The sequence below is a fragment of the Oncorhynchus masou genome, unplaced genomic scaffold, assembly GCF_036934945.1.
Source record: "Oncorhynchus masou masou isolate Uvic2021 unplaced genomic scaffold, UVic_Omas_1.1 unplaced_scaffold_4222, whole genome shotgun sequence".
In the NCBI taxonomy this organism is placed as follows: domain Eukaryota; kingdom Metazoa; phylum Chordata; class Actinopteri; order Salmoniformes; family Salmonidae; genus Oncorhynchus; species Oncorhynchus masou.
In genome coordinates, this window is record NW_027010618.1 from 4,781 (window position 1) to 23,363 (window position 18,583).

Below are 18,583 nucleotides of genomic sequence, written 5' to 3' on the forward strand. Positions count from 1 at the left end.
ATACCTATGTAAGAATGCTGTTCATCGACTACAGCTCAGCATTTAACACCATAGTACCCTCCAAACTCGTCATCAAGCTTGAGACCCTGGGTCTCAACCCCGCCCTGTGCAACTGGGTACTGGACTTCCTGACGGGCCGCCCCAGGTGGTGAAAGTAGGAAACAACATCTCCACTTCCCTGATCCTCAACACTGGGGCCCCACAAAGGTGCATGCTCAGCCCCCTCCTGTAATCCCTGTACACCCACAACTGCGTGGCCAAGCACACCTCCAACTCAATCATCAAGTTTGCAGATGACACAACACTGGTAGGCCTGTTAACCAACAATGATGAGACGGCCTACAGGGAGGTGGTGAGGGCCCCGGCGGAGTGTGGTGCTAGGAAAATAACCTCTCACTCAACGTCAACAAAACAAAGGAGATGATCGTGGACTTCAGGTAACAGTAGAGGAAGCACACCCCCCCCCCTTCACACGTGTAAAGGTGTAAAGTTTTAAGTTCCTCGCCGTTCACATCACGGACAAACTGACATGGTCCACCCACACAGAGTGTGGTGAAGGAGGCGCAACAGCGCCTCTTCAACCTCAGGAGGATGAAGTAATGTGGCTTGTCTCCTAAAACCCTCACAAACTTCTACAGATGTACAATTGAGAGCATCCTGTTGGGCTGTATCACCGCCTGGTACGGAAACTGCTCCGCCCACAACCGTAAGGCTCTCCAGAGGGTAGTGAGGTCTGCACAACGCATCACCGGGGGCAAACTATCTGCCCTCCAGGACACCTACACCACCCGATGTCACAGGAAGGCCAACAAGATCAAGGACAACAACCACCCGAGTCACTGCCTGTTCACCCCGCTGTCATCCAGAAGGCGAGGTCAGTACAGGTGCATCAAAGCTGGGACCGAGAGACTGAAAAACAGCTTCTATCTCAAGGCCATCAGACTGTTAAACAGCCACCACTAACACAGAGAGGCTGCTGCCTACATACAGACTTGAAATCATTGGCCACGTTAATAAATGGATCACTAGTCACTTTAGTAATGTTTACATATCTCACATTGCCCATCTCATATGTATATACTTTATTCTATACTATTTATGGCATCTTGCCTATGCAGCTCTGTCATCGCTCATACATATATTTATATGTACATATTCTCATTCTATCCCTTTACTTAGATTTGTGTGTATTTGTGTATTTGTGTGCTTCGTCTCTCTGTATTTCTAGTTTAGATTTCTAGAATGTTGTTGCTTCGTCTCTCTGTGTTTGTAGTTTAGATTTCTAGAATGTTGTTGCTTCGTCTCTCTGTGTTTGTAGTTTAGATTTCTAGAATGTTGTTGCTTCGTCTCTCGGTGTTTGTAGTTTAGATTTCTAGAATGTTGTTGCTTCGTCTCTCTGTGTTTGTAGTTTAGATTTCTAGAATGTTGTTGCTTCGTCTCTCTGTATTTCTAGTTTAGGTTTCTAGAATGTTGTTGCTTCGTCTCTCTGTGTTTGTAGTTTAGATTTCTAGAATGTTGTTGCTTCGTCTCTCTGTGTTTGTAGTTTAGATTTCTAGAATGTTGTTGCTTCATCTCTCTGTGTTTCTAGTTTAGATTTCTAGAATGTTGTTGCTTCGTCTCTGTGTTAGTTTCTTAATTTGTAGAAATAGCCTCAGAAATGGTCCCAGATACAGTATGTTTGTGCTGTTAGACAGATCTGAGACCAGGCTACTGTAGAACGCATGACAAGGAGTGGAATGATAACTCAAACAGAATGGCCACCCAGGAAAAATTGTAAAAACCTTTCACCCATAAATACCATAGGTTGTGAAATTCAATACAAGGGAAATGTCATCACTAGAATCTTCAACAATCACGCTTGAGGTGAAAAAGACGAGGCACTGTCTCTCCTCTTTCTCAATTGTCTGGAGTTGTAGAAGTGTCCCTCTCCAGGTGTGGCTCTGTATCAGTCACCGTCTTGGTTTGTATTATCTGGGCGTTTATGTTTTGTCTTTGGTCTACACGGGTGCTTATAAGTATCACTGCTGATGCCATAGATGGTGTCAGGCGAGGCAGGGACACTGGCCTACAGGGCCAGGAAGTAGGCTAAAGGTCAGAGTTCACAGGTACTGTATGACTGCATGCTAGCGAGCCTACCTGCTCTCCAAGGTGATACCAGCAAACAGATAGGCGGGTGAAAACCTGCTATGTGTGTCTGTCAGCCGACCTCAGTTGCTGATTCGGCCTAGAGTTGCAACTTTTTTTTAAATTGTTTTTATTTTTTCATTTAACCTTTTATTTAAATAGGCAAGTCAGTTAAGATCAAATTCTTATTTACAATGACGGCCTACAAAAAGGCTGAAGGCCTCCTGCGTGGACGAGGATTAAACATGTCAAATATAGGACAAAACACACATCACGACAAGAGAGACACAACAACACTACATAAAGAGAGACCTAAGACAACAACACAGCATGGCAGCATCACAACATAACAGCAACACAACATGGCAGCATCACAACATAACAGCAACACAACATGGTAGCATCACAACATAACAGCAACACAGCATGGTAGCATCACAACATAACAGCAACACAGCATGGTAGCATCACAACATAACATCAACACAACATGGTAGCATCACAACATAACAGCAACACAACGTGGTAGCATCACAACATAACAGCAACACAACATGGTAGCATCACAACATAACAGCAACACAACATGGTAGCATCACAACATAACAGCAACACAACATGGTAGCATCACAACATAACAGCAACACAACATGGCAGCATCACAACATAACAGCAACACAACATGGTAGCATCACAACATAACAGCAACACAACATGGCAGCATCACAACATAACAGCAACACAACATGGTAGAATCACAACATAAGAGCAACACAACATGGTAGCATCACAACATAACAGCAACACAACATGGTAGCATCACAACATGGCAGCAACACAACATGGTAGCATCACAACATGGTAGCATCACAACATAACAGCAACACAGCATGGTAGCATCACAACATAACAGCAACACAGCATGGTAGCATCACAACATAACAGCAACACAACATGGTAGCATCACAACATAACAGCAACACAGCATGGTAGCATCACAACATGGCAGCAACACAACATGACAACAACATAGTAGCAACACAACATGACAACAACATGGTAGCATCACAACATGGCAGCAGCACAACATGATAGCAGAAAAACAACATGGTAGCAGAAAAACAACATGGTACAAACATTATTGGGCACAGACGACAGCACAAAGGGCAAGAAGGTAGAGACAACAATACATCACGCGAAGCAGCCACAACTGTCAGTAAGAGTGTCCATGATTGACTCTTTGAATTGCTACTGTTGGTAGGATACAGAATAAAATGACCAGTTTGTTTCCTATTACTTACATATTTGTTGTGCTCTTCTGTCACAACAGAGTCGGGTTTCTCAAAACAACCCTCCATCCTGCTCCTCCTATTTACCTATTAACACCCATCCCCTCTCTCTCCCTCGATCTCCTCTCTACCTCCATCCCCTCTCTCCCTCCATTCCCTCTCTCCCTCCATTCCCTCTCTCTACCTCCATCCCCTCTCTCCCTCCATTCCCTCTCTCCCTCCATTCCCTCTCTCCCTCCATTCCCTCTCTCCCTCCATTCCCTCTCTCTACCTCCATCCTCTCTCTCTCCCTCTATCCCCTCTCTACCTCCATCCCCTCTCTCTCCCTCCATCCCCTCTCTCCCTCCATTCACTTTCTACCTCCATCCCCTCTCTACCTCCATCCCCTCTCTCTCCCTCCATCCCCTCTCTCTACCGCCATCCCCTCTCTCCCTCCATCCCCACTCTCCCTCCAATCCCTCTCTCCCTCCATTCCCTCTCTCTCCCTCCATCCCCTCTCTCTCTCCATCCCCTCTCTCCCTCCATAACCTCTCCCTACCTCCATCCCCTCTCTCTCCCTCCATCCCCTCTCTCTCTCCATTTCCTCTCTCCCTCCATCCCCTCTCTCTCCCTCCATTCCCTCTCTCTCTCCATTTCCTCTCTCTCTCCATTCCCTCTCTCCCTCCATTCCCTCTCTCTCCCTCCATTCCCTCTCTCTCCCTCCATTCCTCTCTCTCCCTCCATCCCCTCTCTCTCTCCATTTCCTCTCTCTCTCCATTTCCTCTCTCTCTCCATTCCCTCTCTCCCTCCATTCCCTCTCTCTCCCTCCATCCCCTCTCTCTACCTCCATCCCCTCTCTCCCTCCATCCCCACTCTCCCTCCAATCCCTCTCTCCCTCCATTCCCTCTCTCTCCCTCCATCCCCTCTCTCTCTCCATCCCCTCTCTCCCTCCATAACCTCTCCCTACCTCCATCCCCTCTCTCTCCCTCCATCCCCTCTCTCTCTCCATTTCCTCTCTCCCTCCATCCCCTCTCTCTCCCTCCATCCCCTCTCTCTCCATTTCCTCTCTCCCTCCATTCCCTCTCTCCCTCCATTCCCTCTCTCTCCCTCCATCCCCTCTCTCTACCTCCATCCCCTCTCTCCCTCCATTCCCTCTCTCCCTCCATTCCCTTTCTCTACCTCCATCCCCTCTCTCCCTCCATTCCCTCTCTCCCTCCATTCCCTCTCTCTACCTCCATCCTCTCTCTCTCCCTCTATCCCCTCTCTACCTCCATCCCCTCTCTCTACCTCCATCCCCTCTCTCCCTCCATCCCCACTCTCCCTCCAATCCCTCTCTCCCTCCATTCCCTCTCTCTCCCTCCATCCCCTCTCTCTCTCCATCCCCTCTCTCCCTCCATAACCTCTCCCTACCTCCATCCCCTCTCTCTCCCTCCATCCCCTCTCTCTCTCCATTTCCTCTCTCCCTCCATCCCCTCTCTCTCCCTCCATCCCCTCTCTCTCTCCATTTCCTCTCTCCCTCCATCCCCTCTCTCTCCCTACATCCCCTCTCTCTCTCCATTTCCTCTCTCTCTCCATTCCCTCTCTCCCTCCATTCCCTCTCTCTCCCTCCATCCCCTCTCTCTCTCCATTCCCTCTCTCCCTCCATCCCCTCTCTCTCTCCATTCCCTCTCTCCCTCCATCCCCTCTCTCTCTCCATTCCCTCTCTCCCTCCATTCCCTCTCTCTCCCTCCATTCCCTCTCTCTCCCTCCATTCCCTCTCTCTCCCTCCATCCCCTCTCTCCCTCCATTCCCTCTCTCCCTCCATTCCCTCTCTCTCCCTCCATTCCCTCTCTCTCCCTCCATCCCCTCTCTCTAACAGATTTTTCTACTCCGATATCCTTGGGTAGGTGGAGGGAGTCTGGAAGGGCATCTTGGAATCTTTGGGATGTCCGAGAATTCATAGAGCGGTTTTTGATAATCCTTGGTTGGGGTATGACTCTGAACAGATTATTTGTTGGGATTTCTAGTGTAATAAAATGGTGGTCCGATAGTCCAGGATTTTAACTTCTTGATGCATCCATCCCGTTTTTCTTCAACCACCGCTGAATTGCAGAGCGCCAAATTCAAATTAAATTACTAAAAATATTGTGCAATACAGAAAAACACAGTTTAGCTTGTTGTTAATCCACCTGGAGTTTCATATTTCAATAAAGCTTTTTGGCGAAAGCATACCAAGCGTTTATGTAAGGACATCTCTCTCAGCAGCCAAGTAGATTGGTCACGAAAGTCAGAAAAGCAATAAATTAAATTGCTTACCTTTGATGATCTTCGGATGTTTGCACTCACAAGACTCCCAGTTACACAATAAATGTTCCTTTTGTTCCATAAAGATTATTTTTATATCCAAAATACCTCCATTTGGTTGGCGCGTTATGTTCAGAAATCCACAGGCTCGAGAGGTCACGACATCGTAGATGAAAATTCCAAATAGTATCCGTAATGTTCGTAGAAACATGTCAAATGTTTTTTATAATCAATCCTCAGGTTGTTTTTACAATATATAATCTATAATATATCAACTGGGGCTGTAGCTTCTTCAATAGGAGAGAGAGAGAAAATGCCTGCTCCAACGCTGCTGGCACCCAACAATGACGTGATGTGATCTTTCTCGCTGATTTTTCAAAATAAAAGCCTGAAACTATGTCTAAAGACTGTTCACATCATGGGGAAGCCACAGGAAAATGAATCTGGTTGATATCCCTTTAAATGCAGCAAAGGCAGGCTATGGAACATGGAGTTTTCAAAATAGAGGCCACTTCCTGGTTGGATTTTCCTCAGGTTATCGCCTGCAATATCAGTTCTGTTATACTCACAGACAATATTTTGACAGTTTTGGAAACTTTAGAGTGTTTTCTATCCTAATCTGACAATTATATGCATATTCTAGATTCCAGGCCTGAGAAATAGGCAGTTTAATTTGGGTACGTTTTTCATCCAAACATCAAAATACTGCCCCCTACACTTAAGAGGATAAGGAAAAACATTAAGATCCACAATATTGATTCCAATAGCAGCACAACAAATGAGTAATTAAAGAAGTAAGTCACTAATAAACAATGTGACACCACAGCTCATCAGTACTCAACTACCTCCACTGACAACCTGTCAGTGCAAATTCTGTTAACTCTCATCAACATTTTACTTTCTTTTGTGGTTCAGTAATCAGGTTGTTGTTGGAACGTCAGAAATTTCACTGCACCAGTAGAATGTTTCTATCATCATGCGTTTCCACAAACCTCAAGGAATGTGTGGTATGAGGACAAGATCAGTGACATTTCAATAGCCGGCTAGGGACTAAGATAATAACCTCTAGACAGAGACACAGAACAGTACTGAGGAGTGGTGATCATGAGTTCAGTCTGGTCAATGGCAAACGTAGACTTGATTAGTTGATAGAATGACTGACTTCAATTTGACAGTTTAGCCTACAGAGTTGCCTCCGCAGACAAAGTAAGTTTCACTCAGCAAATGTTAAAAATCTGTATATATCTTCCTACATTTTACTGTGGGTGTGTATGCTGTTTGCATTCTACTGTTTCGGCGTGTGTGTGTGTTAATGACTCTGTCTACTCGTGTACTATAGCATTAATGCTCATAATCACCTGTGGTGTGTAAAATACTATATAATCTATAATCAGAACCTTTAATTGTGTCTAAATTATTGGAATATCCTCTACCTTTTATTCATTCTTCTGTACCTTCTTTATTCCACAGCAGAGAAAGAGACGGAGAGAGAGAGAGAGAGAGAGAGAGAGAGTGAGAGAGAGAGAGAGAGAGAGCGAGTGAGAGAGAGAGAGCGAGTGAGAGGGAGAGAGAGAGAGCGAGTGAGAGAGAGCGCAAGATAGAGAGAGCGAGTGAGAGAGAGCGAGTGAGAGAGAGAGAGAGAGAGAGAGCGAGAGAGAGCGCAAAATAGAGAGAGAGCGAGTGAGAGAGAGAGCGAGTGAGAGAGAGCGCAAGATAGAGAGAGCGAAAGAGAGAGAGCGAGTGAGAGAGCGAGAGAGAGAGAGAGCGAGTGAGATAGAGAGAGAGAGAGAGTGAGAGAGAGAGAGTGAGAGAGTGAGAGAGAGAGAGAGAGAGAGAGAGAGCGAGAGAGTGAGAGAGAGAGAGAGAGAGAGAGAGAGAGAGAGAGAGAGAGAGAGAGAAGGGGGTAAGGGTCATCATGGCTCCAGTAGATGTGGTAGACTGGTCTCTAGCCTCGTCCTCTTCATCTCCTGAGGTCTGCTTCGTCTCTCTCATCCTCTTCCTCATCCTCACCATCACACTCCTCACTGTATGTATAAACTGCCGCAGGTGAGTGTCCTGTTCATTCCTTATCATGTGGGTCTCTCCCATGCTGTGTCTGGTTAAAGAAGGACTGTAGAATACAGATGTCTGATTCCAAATCAAGCCTTAATAACCCCGGCCCCCAGGCACTTCTTACATATTTGGTGAAAAGGACAGTAAATTCCAACTAACCTATCAGAGAACAATGTATTGTTAACAACAGGCAGCTCATACAGACAGTATTCAGACCCCGTGACATTTTCCACATTTTTTTTTTTTACGTTAACAGCTTTATCCTAAAATGGATTAAATAAATAAAAATCCTCAGCATTCTACACACAGTACCCCAAAATGACATCACAATACCCCATAATGACATCACAATACCCCATAATGACATCACAATACCCCATAATGACATCACAATACCCCATAATGACAAGTCGAAAAGAATAACAAAAATAAAAACAGAAATACCTCATTTATATAAAGCATTCAGCCTCTTTGCTATGAGACTCGAAATTTAGCTCAGGTGAATCCTGTTTCCATTTGATTGGAATTCAATTAATTGGACATGCTTTGGAAAGGGACACATCTGTCTATATAATGTCCCACAGTTGACAGTGCATTTCAGAGCAAAAACCAAGCCATGAGGTGGAAGGAATTGTCCGTACAGCTCCGAAACAGGATTGTGTGAATGTCCCCAAGAACACAGTGGCCTCCATCATTCTTAAATGGAAGATGTTTGGAACCAACAAGACTCTTCCTAGAGCTGGCCGTCCGGCCAAACTGAGCAATCGGGAGAGAATGACCTTGGTCAGGGAGGTGACCAAGAACCCAATGTTCCTCTGTGTTGATGGGAGAACCTTCCAGAAGGACAACCATCTCTGCAGCTCTCCACCAATCAGGCCTTTATGGTAGAGTGACCAGATGGAAGCCACTCTTCAGTAAAAAGCACATGACAGCCCGCTTGGAGTTTACCAAAAGGCACCTAAAGATTCTCAGACCATGAGAAACAAGATTCTCTGGTCTTATGAAACCAAGATTGAGAGACCTGAAAATAGCTGTGCAGCGACGCTCCCCATCCAACCTGACAGAGCTTGAGAGGATCTGCAGAGAAGAATGGGAGAAACTCCCCAAATACAGGTTTACCAAGCTTGTAGCCTCATACCCACGAAGACTGTAATCGCTGCCAAAGGTGCTCCAACAAAGTATTGAGTAAAGGGTCTAAATACTTATGTATATGTGATATAGATTTTTTTATTTTTTTTATTTAATCAATTTTAGAATAAGGCTGTAACGTAACAAAATGTAGAAAAAGTAAAGGCCTCTGAGTACTTTCCAAATGCACTGTACGTGTCCATATGTCTATTATTACTGCGTAAAGGGTCTGAATACTTATGTAAATGTGATATTTGCATAAGCAAAAACTTCTTTTTGCTTCCTCATTATGAGGTGTTGTGTGTAGACTGATGAGGGGGAAAAAAAGCAATTGAATCCATTTTAAAATAAGGCTGTAATATTCCCAAATGTGGAAGAAGTCAAGGGGTCTGAATACTTTCCGGAGGAACTGTATATTGATCTATGGAGTGTCCAGGTGTCCAGGATAGGGACTGATTAGAAACTGTATATTGATCTATGGAGTGTCCAGGTGTCCAGGATAGGGACTGATTAGAAACTGTATATTGATCTATGGAGTGTCCAGGATAGGGACTGATTAGGAACTGGGCACAAGAGTTGAATAACTTGTTCTCACCCATTGACTTCTCTATGTTCTATTTCCTTCCTACCTATGGGTAAGTACAGGTGAATGATGGTAAGGTGTGTTGATATGAATGTTGACAGGCATCAGGAAACAGGAAACTCAGGGAATGTTTGCCCGCGTCCCCAAATAGCACCCTATTCCCTACGCAGTGCACTACTTTTGACCGGGCCCCCATAGTGGAATAGGATCCCGTTTTAGGAATGCTAACTTTATATGGATTTCTTAGGCTCCTTGCCAAGTGCATTACGGGTTAGGTCACGTCGTTGAACATTCCACGAGCGGTTTATCACCCAGAGGAATGGAACGCTGTCCCTGTTCAACTGGAATGTGTTCTGGCAATGATAGACAGCTCAGAATAACAGCTGGGTTTGTTTATTTTTTAAAGGTTTCAAGATTATTTTGACGAAAGAGGCACCACTTTAAGTGTCTGAGGAAAAGTGAATTAATGATCACACTGTTGTCAAATGCCCATACATGTTTCTTCTTTATTTATGACTCCTGTTTCTATTGGTCATTTGTCACTCTCTGAATTTAATATCTACCAGTAATAGCACACTATTGGTCATCTATTCACTTCATTACTTTTTCTATTGTTTGTTCCATTGTTCGAGAAGTGAATCTGCAAGTCAGCATTTCATTGCCCTGTGTTCTCCACGTGTATCCTGGGTCCCTGACTAGTAAAAAGACGTGTACCAGTTAAATGCCTTTTTATGTGTTCTCATTTCCAGACAATCAGATATTCAGATGGATCCTATAGACGGAGCACAGGTAGGGTAGACAAACACACACTCTCTCTCTCTCGCGCACACACACACACACATACACACACTCTCTCTCTCTCACACACACACACACACACACACACTGTAATCCGGTCTTCCTGTCCTACAGATCGAGGGTCAGGAGGAAACTACAGGTGCAAAGAAGTCCAACAGCAAGAACAATAAAGGTAAAGGAAGGATACAGGTCTATGGTTACTAAGGATACAGGTCTATGGTTACTAAGGATACAGGTCTATGGTTACTAAGGATACAGGTCTATGGTTAATAAGGATACAGGTCTATGGTTACTAAGGATACAGGTCTATGGTTACTAAGGATACAGGTCTATGGTTAATAAGGATACAGGTCTATGGTTACTAAGGATACAGGTCTATGGCTACTAAGGATACAGGTCTATGGTTACTAAGGATACAGGTCTATGGTTAATAAGGATACAGGTCTATGGTTACTAAGGATACAGGTATATGGTTACTAAGGATACAGGTCTATGGTTACTAAGGATACAGGTCTATGGCTACTAAGGATACAGGTATATGGTTACTAAGGATACAGGTCTATGGCTACTAAGGATACAGGTCTATGGCTACTAAGGATACAGGTCTATGGTTAATAAGGATACAGGTCTATGGTTACTAAGGATACAGGTCTATGGTTAATAAGGATACAGGTCTATGGTTACTAAGGATACAGGTCTATGGTTACTAAGGATACAGGTCTATGGTTAATAAGGATACAGGTCTATGGTTACTAAGGATACAGGTATATGGTTACTAAGGATACAGGTCTATGGTTACTAAGGATACAGGTCTATGGTTACTAAGGATACAGGTCTATCGTTACTAAGGATACAGGTCTATGGTTACTAAGGATACAGGTCTATTGTTACTAAGGATACAGGTCTATGGTTACTAAGGATACAGGTCTATGGTTAATAAGGATACAGTTCTATGGTTACTAAGGATACAGGTCTATGGTTACTAAGGATACAGGTCTATGGTTAATAAGGATACAGGTCTATGGTTACAAAGGATACAGGTCTATGGTTAATAAGGATACAGGTCTATGGTTACTAAGGATACAGGTATATGGTTACTAAGGATACAGGTCTATGGTTACTAAGGATACAGGTCTATGGTTAATAAGGATACAGGTCTATGGTTACTAAGGATACAGGTCTATGGCTACTAAGGATACAGGTCTATCGTTACTAAGGATACAGGTCTATGGTTACTAAGGATACAGGTCTATGGTTAATAAGGATGCAGGTCTATGGTTACTAAGGATACAGGTCTATGGTTACTAAGGATACAGGTCTATGGTTAATAAGGATACAGGTCTATGGTTACTAAGGATACAGGTCTATGGTTACTAAGGATACAGGTATATCGTTACTAAGGATACAGGTCTATGGTTACTAAGGATACAGGTCTATGGTTACTAAGGATACAGGTCTATGGTTACTACGGATACAGGTCTATCGTTACTAAGGATACAGGTCTATGGTTACTAAGGATACAGGTCTATGGTTACTAAGGAAGGATACAGGTCTATGGTTACTAAGGATACACGTCTATGGTTACTAAGGATACAGGTCTATGGTTACTAAGGATACAGGTCTATGGTTACTAAGGATACAGGTCTATGGTTACTAAGGATACAGGTCTATGGATACTAAGGATACAGGTCTATGGCTAATAAGGATACAGATATATGGTTACTAAAGATACAGGTCTATGGTTACTAAGGATACAGGTCTATGGTTACTAAGGAAAGATACAGGTCTATGGTTACTAAGGAAGGATACAGGTCTATGGTTACTAAGGATACAGGTCTATGGTTACTAAGGAAGGATACAGGTCTATGGTTACTAAGGATACAGGTATATGGTTACTAAGGATACAGGTCTATGGTTACTAAGGATACAGGTCTATGGTTACTAAGGATACAGGTCTATGGCTAATAAGGATACAGGTCTATGGTTACTAAGGATACAGGTCTATGGTTACTAAGGGTACAGGTCTATGGCTAATAAGGATACAGGTCTGTGGTTACTAAGAATACAGGTCTATGGTTACTAAGGATACAGGTCTATGGTTACTAAGGATACAGTTCTATGGCTAATAAGGATACAGGTCTATGGTTACTAAGGATACATGTCTATGGTTACTAAGGATACAGGTCTATGGTTACTAAGGATACAGGTATATGGCTACTAAGGATACAGGTCTATGGTTACTAAGGATACATGTCTATGGTTACTAAGGATACAGGTCTATGGTTACTAAGGATACAGGTCTATGGTTAATAAGGATACAGGTCTATGGTTACTAAGGATACAGGTCTATGGTTACTAAGGATACAGGTCTATGGTTACTAAGGATACAGGTCTATGGTTACTAAGGATACAGGTCTATGGTTACTAAGGATACAGGTCTATTGTTACTAAGGATACAGGTCTATGGTTACTAAGGATACAGGTCTATGGTTAATAAGGATACAGGTCTATGGTTACTAAGGATACAGGTCTATGGTTACTAAGGATACAGGTCTATGGTTAATAAGGATACAGGTCTATGGTTACAAAGGATACAGGTCTATGGTTAATAAGGATACAGGTCTATGGTTACTAAGGATACAGGTCTATGGTTACTAAGGATACAGGTCTATGGTTACTAAGGATACAGGTCTATGGTTAATAAGGATACAGGTCTATGGTTACTAAGGATACAGGTCTATGGCTACTAAGGATACAGGTCTATCGTTACTAAGGATACAGGTCTATGGTTACTAAGGATACAGGTCTATGGTTAATAAGGATGCAGGTCTATGGTTACTAAGGATACAGGTCTATGGTTACTAAGGATACAGGTCTATGGTTAATAAGGATACAGGTCTATGGTTACTAAGGATACAGGTCTATGGTTACTAAGGATACAGGTCTATGGTTAATAAGGATACAGGTCTATGGTTACTAAGGATACAGGTCTATGGTTACTAAGGATACAGGTATATCGTTACTAAGGATACAGGTCTATGGTTACTAAGGATACAGGTCTATGGTTACTAAGGATACAGGTCTATGGTTACTACGGATACAGGTCTATCGTTACTAAGGATACAGGTCTATGGTTACTAAGGATACAGGTCTATGGTTACTAAGGAAGGATACAGGTCTATGGTTACTAAGGATACACGTCTATGGTTACTAAGGATACAGGTCTATGGTTACTAAGGATACAGGTCTATGGTTACTAAGGATACAGGTCTATCGTTACTAAGGATACAGGTCTATGGTTACTAAGGATACAGGTCTATGGATACTAAGGATACAGGTCTATGGCTAATAAGGATACAGATATATGGTTACTAAAGATACAGGTCTATGGTTACTAAGGATACAGGTCTATGGTTACTAAGGAAAGATACAGGTCTATGGTTACTAAGGAAGGATACAGGTCTATGGTTACTAAGGATACAGGTCTTATGGTTACTAAGGAAGGATACAGGTCTATGGTTACTAAGGATACAGGTATATGGTTACTAAGGATACAGGTCTATGGTTACTAAGGATACAGGTCTATGGTTACTAAGGATACAGGTCTATGGCTAATAAGGATACAGGTCTATGGTTACTAAGGATACAGGTCTATGGTTACTAAGGGTACAGGTCTATGGCTAATAAGGATACAGGTCTGTGGTTACTAAGAATACAGGTCTATGGTTACTAAGGATACAGGTCTATGGTTACTAAGGATACAGTTCTATGGCTAATAAGGATACAGGTCTATGGTTACTAAGGATACATGTCTATGGTTACTAAGGATACAGGTCTATGGTTACTAAGGATACTGTTATATGGCTACTAAGGATACAGGTCTATGGTTACTAAGGATACATGTCTATGGTTACTAAGGATACAGGTCTATAGTTACTAAGGATACAGGTCTATGGCTAATAAGGATACAGGTCTATGGTTACTAAGGATACAGGTCTATGGTTACTAAGGATACAGGTCTATGGTTAATAAGGATACAGGTCTATGGTTACTAAGGATACAGGTCTATGGTTACTAAGGATACAGGTCTATGGTTAATAAGGATACAGGTCTATGGTTACTAAGGATACAGGTCTATGGTTAATAAGGATACAGGTCTATGTTTACTAAGGATACAGGTCTATGGTTACTAAGGATACAGGTCTATGGTTACTAAGGATACAGGTCTATGGTTAATAAGGATACAGGTCTATGGTTACTAAGGATACAGGTCTATGGCTACTAAGGATACAGGTCTATCGTTACTAAGGATACAGGTCTATGGTTACTAAGGATACAGGTCTATGGTTAATAAGGATGCAGGTCTATGGTTACTAAGGATACAGGTCTATGGTTACTAAGGATACAGGTCTATGGTTACTAAGGATACAGGTCTATGGTTAATAAGGATACAGGTCTATGGTTACTAAGGATACAGGTCTATGGTTACTAAGGATACAGGTCTATGGTTACTAAGGATACAGGTCTATGGTTACTAAGGATACAGGTCTATCGTTACTAAGGATACAGGTCTATGGTTACTAAGGATACAGGTCTATGGTTACTAAGGATACAGGTCTATGGTTAATAAGTATACAGGTCTATGGTTACTAAGGATACAGGTCTATGGCTACTAAGGATACAGGTCTATCGTTACTAAGGATACAGGTCTATGGTTACTAAGGATACAGGTCTATGGTTACTAAGGATACAGGTCTATGGTTAATAAGGATACAGGTCTATGGTTACTAAGGATACAGGTCTATGGTTACTAAGGATACAGGTCTATGGTTACTAAGGATACAGGTCTATGGTTACTAAGGATACAGGTCTATGGTTACTAAGGATACAGGTCTATCGTTACTAAGGATACAGGTCTATGGTTACTAAGGATACAGGTCTATGGTTACTAAGGATACAGGTCTATGGTTACTAAGGATACAGGTCTATCGTTACTAAGGATACAGGTCTATGGTTACTAAGGATACAGGTCTATGGTTACTAAGGAAGGATACAGGTCTATGGTTAATAAGGATACAGGTCTATGGTTACTAAGGATACAGGTCTATGGTTAATAAGGATACAGGTCTATGGTTACTAAGGATACAGGTCTATGGTTACTAAGGATACAGGTCTATCGTTACTAAGGATACAGGTCTATGGTTACTAAGGATACAGGTCAATGGTTACTAAGGATACAGGTCTATGGTTACTAAGGATACAGGTCTATGGTTACTAAGGATACAGGTCTATGGTTGCTAAGGATACAGGTCTATGGTTACTAAGGATACAGGTCTATGGTTACTAAGGATACAGGTCTATGGTTAATAAGGATACAGGTCTATGGTTACTAAGGATACAGGTCTATGGTTACTAAGGATACAGGTCTATCGTTACTAAGGATACAGGTCTATGGTTACTAAGGATACAGGTCTATGGTTAATAAGGATACAGGTCTATGGTTACTAAGGATACAGGTCTATGGTTACTAAGGATACAGGTCTATGGTTACTAAGGATACAGGTATATGGTTAATAAGGATACAGGTCTATGGTTACTAAGGATACAGGTCTATGGTTAATAAGGATACAGGTCTATGGTTACTAAGGATACAGGTCTATGGTTACTAAGGATACAGGTCTATCGTTACTAAGGATACAGGTCTATGGTTACTAAGGATACAGGTCTATGGTTACTAAGGATACAGGTCTATGGTTAATAAGGATACAGGTCTATGGTTACTAAGGATACAGGTCTATGGTTACTAAGGATACAGGTATATGGTTAATAAGGATACAGGTCTATGGTTACTAAGGATACAGGTCTATGGTTACTAAGGATACAGGTCTATCGTTACTAAGGATACAGGTCTATGGTTACTAAGGATACAGGTCTATGGTTACTAAGGATACAGGTCTATGGTTACTACGGATACAGGTCTATCGTTACTAAGGATACAGGTCTATGGTTACTAAGGATACAGGTCTATGGTTACTAAGGAAGGATACAGGTCTATGGTTACTAAGGATACACGTCTATGGTTACTAAGGATACAGGTCTATGGTTACTAAGGATACAGGTCTATGGTTACTACGGATACAGGTCTATCGTTACTAAGGATACAGGTCTATGGTTACTAAGGATACAGGTCTATGGATACTAAGGATACAGGTCTATGGCTAATAAGGATACAGATATATGGTTACTAAAGATACAGGTCTATGGTTACTAAGGATACAGGTCTATGGTTACTAAGGATACAGGTCTATGGCTAATAAGGATACAGGTCTATGGTTACTAAGGAAAGATACAGGTCTATGGTTACTAAGGAAGGATACAGGTCTATGGTTACTAAGGATACAGGTATATGGTTACTAAGGATACAGGTCTATGGTTACTAAGGATACAGGTCTATGGTTACTAAGGATACAGGTCTATGGCTAATAAGGATTACTAAGGATACAGGTCTATGGTTACTAAGGATACAGGTCTATGGTTACTAAGGGTACAGGTCTATGGCTAATAAGGATACAGGTCTGTGGTTACTAAGAATACAGGTCTATGGTTACTAAGGATACAGGTCTATGGTTACTAAGGATACAGGTCTATGGCTAATAAGGATACAGGTCTATGGTTACTAAGGATACATGTCTATGGTTACTAAGGATACTAGGTCTATGGTTACTAAGGATACAGGTCTATGGTTACTAAGGATACAGGTCTATGGTTACTAAGGATACAGGTCTATGGTTAATAAGGATGCAGGTCTATGGTTACTAAGGATACAGGTCTATGGTTACTAAGGATACAGGTCTATGGTTACTAAGGATACAGGTCTATGGTTAATAAGGATACAGGTCTATGGTTACTAAGGATACAGGTCTATGGTTACTAAGGATACAGGTCTATGGTTACTAAGGATACAGGTCTATGGTTACTAAGGATACAGGTCTATCGTACAGGTCTACTAAGGATACAGGTCTATGGTTACTAAGGATACAGGTCTATGGTTACTAAGGATACAGGTCTATGGTTAATAAGTATACAGGTCTATGGTTACTAAGGATACAGGTCTATGGTTACTAAGGATACAGGTCTATGGTTACTATAAGGATACAGGTCTATGGTTACTAAGGATACAGGTCTATGGTTACTAAGGATACAGGTCTATGGTTAATAAGGATACAGGTCTATGGTTACTAAGGATACAGGTCTATGGTTACTAAGGATACAGGTCTATGGTTACTAAGGATACAGGTCTATGGTTACTAAGGATACAGGTCTATGGTTACTAAGGATACAGGTCTATGGTTACTAAGGATACAGGTCTATGGTTACTAAGGATACAGGTCTATGGTTACTAAGGATACAGGTCTATGGTTACTAAGGATACAGGTCTATCGTTACTAAGGATACAGGTCTATGGTTACTAAGGATACAGGTCTATGGTTACTAAGGAAGGATACAGGTCTATGGTTACTAAATAAGGATACAGGTCTATGGTTACTAAGGATACAGGTCTATGGTTAATAAGGATACAGGTCTATGGTTACTAAGGATACAGGTCTATGGTTACTAAGGATACAGGTCTATGGTTACTAAGGATACAGGTCTATGGTTACTAAGGATACAGGTCAATGGTTACTAAGGATACAGGTCTATGGTTACTAAGGATACAGGTCTATGGTTAATAAGGATACAGGTCTATGGTTACTAAGGATACAGGTCTATGGTTACTAAGGATACAGGTCTATGGTTACTAAGGATACAGGTCTATGGTTAATAAGGATACAGGTCTATGGTTACTAAGGATACAGGTCTATGGTTACTAAGGATACAGGTCTATGGTTACTAAGGATACAGGTCTATGGTTACTAAGGATACAGGTCTATGGTTAATAAGGATACAGGTCTATGGTTACTAAGGATACAGGTCTATGGTTACTAAGGATACAGGTCTATGGTTACTAAGGATACAGGTATATGGTTAATAAGGATACAGGTCTATGGTTACTAAGGATACAGGTCTATGGTTAATAAGGATACAGGTCTATGGTTACTAAGGATACAGGTCTATGGTTACTAAGGATACAGGTCTATGGTTACTAAGGATACAGGTCTATGGTTACTAAGGATACAGGTCTATGGTTACTAAGGATACAGGTCTATGGTTAATAAGGATACAGGTCTATGGTTACTAAGGATACAGGTCTATGGTTACTAAGGATACAGGTATATGGTTAATAAGGATACAGGTCTATGGTTACTAAGGATACAGGTCTATGGTTACTAAGGATACAGGTCTATCG

The 18,583-nt window shown here is 42.1% G+C and overlaps 1 long non-coding RNA gene across 1 annotated transcript; it reads left to right on the forward strand.

The window, feature by feature from the left end:
* Positions 1–6,700: 6,700 nt before the first annotated feature.
* Positions 6,701–10,408, forward strand: LOC135534951 (uncharacterized). Its single transcript, XR_010454776.1, has 4 exons — positions 6,701–6,881; positions 7,146–7,721; positions 10,188–10,227; positions 10,351–10,408. It is a non-coding gene; the product is annotated as an uncharacterized LOC135534951 (long non-coding RNA).
* Positions 10,409–18,583: the final 8,175 nt, after the last annotated feature.